Source organism: Callorhinus ursinus, unplaced genomic scaffold (genome assembly GCF_003265705.2).
Source record: "Callorhinus ursinus isolate GAN/ISIS: 27379988/994484 unplaced genomic scaffold, GSC_fseal_2.0 scaffold7, whole genome shotgun sequence".
NCBI lineage: Eukaryota > Metazoa > Chordata > Mammalia > Carnivora > Otariidae > Callorhinus > Callorhinus ursinus.
Window position 1 is genome coordinate 43746326 of NW_027397069.1, and position 4193 is coordinate 43750518.

Here is a 4193-nt window from a genome sequence, read left to right on the forward strand (position 1 = left end):
CTACTCAAATTATTCCCCTCTAATTATTACAACTATGCCGTCAAACCATTCTCAAGGTTCCTTTATCATATAGCTTTGATTTGTTTCTCTGGCATCTGAATGATGGAGCCACAGCACTTGTATCTCCAGTGGATTATTTTTCAGTGGACTATGTAGGGTGGTCATCTGGAATCATCCCACAAAAATCTGCCATTGATGTCACTTTATATTATATAAAGGTAGATTATAATTATTTACAAAAGTATCCATAGGCCAGAATGGATTAAGTCCCTATTATATATTTTTTGGTTACTTTGTAATATTTTAGAAATTATCTTCAAAACGACTTCATGTAATACAGCAATCACCTTGCTCTCCATAAGAAAAATTGACTTCCCCTAATGACTCATAGGGTAATATCAATGTGGTTTCTGCACTTTAAATTTTACTTTCAAGTAGTTACTACTAATAATGTCATTAACTCTTGCACCACATATTCAACAGTTCTATAGTCATGGTAAAGGTATCTTCATAGATAGGCTTAATTTTTGAGAAAGACATTAACTTCAATATATTAAAAATGCCATAAGACTTGTTATCAGATACACTGTATGCATTACATAGATTCTCTCAAACTTACTTGTCTTCCCAGGCACCTGGTTATCACCTCTCTCACTGCAGCAATGTCACTGAAGCCTCATTTAGCAAGAATGGCTGTCACAATTTCTACTGATATGGCTCTTGCATGGTCTTCATAATATGCATTGTGCCTGAGGCTAATCCAAATGGACCCAAGAAACTTTGACTCCTCCCATTTTATATTTAGATGTAGCATCATGTTATAATTTATCAGATCTGGCTTCCCAGAACTTCCCAAAAGGGACTACAATCTGTAAGTGTGGGAGAACTGGCTTTCCATCAAAGCAATTATGATCAATGGGAAAGAGTAAATAAGAGTGCACTGGCAAAATAATTCCTTTTCTTTTCTATCTTCAGTAGATAATTCTGAGATGTAGCTTTCCTGTACAATCCGTGTAGAGGCATCTCCTATGATCAAGTAATGGAGTCATATCTTTTCATGTCTCATGAAGCAGTGACTACCTTGGCAATGTACATGTTATAATTCTGTACTTTATGTGCCACTTTGATTTTCTATAATTCTTACTGCACTGGAATTGCATCTTCTTAAGCATTAGCCCTACGTCTTGCATCAGGCTCTATATCTAATGAACCTGAGCTAAAACAATAGACATCAGTAGTAGTTCTATTAACTAGAAGATGCCAATGATCGCTTGTAATAATTTTTAGCCTTTGATGGTGTAATTTATTAAGCTATGGCTAAATTGGGTGAAGTGCATATAGATTGCAGAGAGAGAGAGCAGTTCAAGTAACTGTGGGATTTAATCAGTATGTAGATAATATTATCATATGGTATATGATGGCTTTTCTGTGATTTTCAATAAAAGAAAATTATATTTAGTCAATGTAAAGCATGCTCTAAACAAACAAACAGGACTTCTTTGGCAACTTTAAAATAAGTCTTCTTCCTAGCAGAGACAGAGAACACTATGCTGACAATCTGCCTCAGCATCTGATTATCAGCATAGCAAATCTATAAAGTTCACTTCATACACAATCTTTATAGATCTTTTCTCTTGAAGTCAGGACTCTCGATGGGGGGTATTGCTTGGGCAACTCTGAAAAGCACCTGAAATTCCAGAATTAGCAAAAGCACCTTTTTCATCTTTTCCAGAGAAAAATAGACACGACTGACATGGAGTTTCTTTCAAAATGAAGATTGTCTCCTCAAGACATATCCCCCCCCAATCACCCTCACTGTCTCCAGATCTATGATCAGATTTAGGTCTCAGTAACACCAAATAAGAAAGTACAAGCCCTGCTCTATCTTTATCTGGGTCCACAAGAATATCCATTCCAAATCTCAGACTCTCACTGTTTTCCAAAAATATCCTGAATTTCACATGATAAATTTTGTGAGGATGCTAACTCAATTGACATTGTAAGTCTGCAAATGGTACAATTATATTTAGTGTCCAATGTTCATCAAACTTGACCTGGACCTGTAGTAAATAAGAGATGCTTTTAAGGCCACCTTAGAAGGTCTCTAGTTTCATATGACACACTGAGGTGAGAAACTAAAAACATGAGCTTGTCATTTTCATTATGTAAGCATTCCAGGGCATGTAGAGGAAGCCATCCCATCTCATAATCCTTGTAATTATCATTATTTCCATAACAGTTGAGTGAACAGCAAGTTGGTCCCCCCAGGCATTTGCATTATAAGCACTTAATCACAGTCAACCACAGGTGATAATTTGATTAATGGTGATGCCCCTGCATGCTAACGATTACTAGCATTCCGTTTCCCACTGGCATGATGTTTAAACCCATTTCAAAATTCCTTATTGAGTGCATATTTTCTGAGTTTACTCCTGGAATTAATTAGTTTATTGGTCCTGTCTGAAAATAATTCAGACCAGTGTTTGTAACAGAGAAAAATTTATAGAAAGAAATTTTAAACATGATAAACCTGTATTAGAAGACTGAAAAGGTAAAAACAAAACAGTGAAGTTATACAGAAATAGAAAGTGGCACTAACTACCACACTTACTGCTGTGGGTAGAAAGGTGAGATGTTGGAAATAATAATACTAAGCAGTGCGACAGAAGTAACCCTATAGAGCTTAGACTCAGATCTCTAAGTAACCGGTTGATGTCAGGGTATTACTGGTAATTCAACATCTTGGAAAACGGGATCCAGATATCTGAATAAAGAACATTTTCCAACTATTGCTAGAGGCTTAGAAACTTCAAAAAGAACTCTAATAGAGCTAGAACTTATTTCATGAAGGAGGAAATACTAGCCTACTGAGACATTAACGAGAAATGAATAGAAGGTCATTACAACTCTTCTCCCAAGTGATAAAGAATAATCCTCCCAGTGAGCAGAATAATAAGCAATACACTTGGTTATCTATACCATACAGAGGGAGAATTTCCCTCAAGTGGGATATTCACTGATTCCTTGAAAGTGACAAATGCTGGGGTAAATTTTCTGGGTCTTGAAGTAAAAAGACTAGAAGGAATTCAGGGGATGAGGTATGTAGATGGTCCATAGGGATCCAAGCAATTAGAACATTTGTGGCTCATGTTACTTTGTACTGGAAATGATCCATCAAAAGGATGCTTCTCAACAACCAAGTGGCTGGGTGAATATTACCCAGTTTATCTCTGGTCAATCTCAATGCTTTGTAATCCCATCAATAGGAAATCTGTAATAACAGGAATGAAGGCTATGCACATACACAACTACATGGGCTACCTCTCCACAGATTGTCTACCTATGCCGCTGCTATGTGAAATTTCCAGAAGCATAGATCAACACTGATCCTTCAGTACCATTGTTTGGATATACCAGCTGATTATCTTGTGGCAAGGCAATTATACTTGACCTTTTCCATCTGGATGAATGTACGTATTCCATATATGAATGTGCTTTCATATCCAAGGTGCCTTGGCCAACACAATCATCTGAAGACTTACAGAGAGCTTTTTCCATACATTTGTTATCCTCCATAATACTGTTACAGGCAAAGGATCTATTCTATAGCCAAGAAATTAACACAGCTCATGACCTTGATAAGTATTAATTTTGCCATATACTACCCCATTTATCAGAAGCTAGCCTGACAAAATTTGGGAGTGATCTGTTCAAGATTCAGCCTAGATTCTGGCTCAATGTCACCAACATGCAAGACCGAAGCAATGTCCTCCAGGATGTGATAAATAATACATACCTTCCTGCATAGTGATACCTATCAAAAAATGATTGCAACAATCACATTCCAATAAATACAAGGCTGCTAAAGGCTTAGACCCCTTAAAGATGACATTTGGTTATCACCAGCAAGCAAACAAACCCAATCAACAGAAGTGCTTGCCATGGATGAAAGAAATTTAGAGTGGTTGCTCAATAAGGAAAATGATGAATATTAGTTAAAGCCTCTAGAGCAACTTCAACAGAACTAGTTTTATCAAACGTTGTACTTTATGCATTTTAGGACATGCTATGTTCCACAATCTTGAAGAAGACTTTGAATGATCAAACTAGTCACTCTCACCTTACAGAAAGAAGTGATGGATTTTTCACACACACACACACACACACACACACACACACACACACACACACAC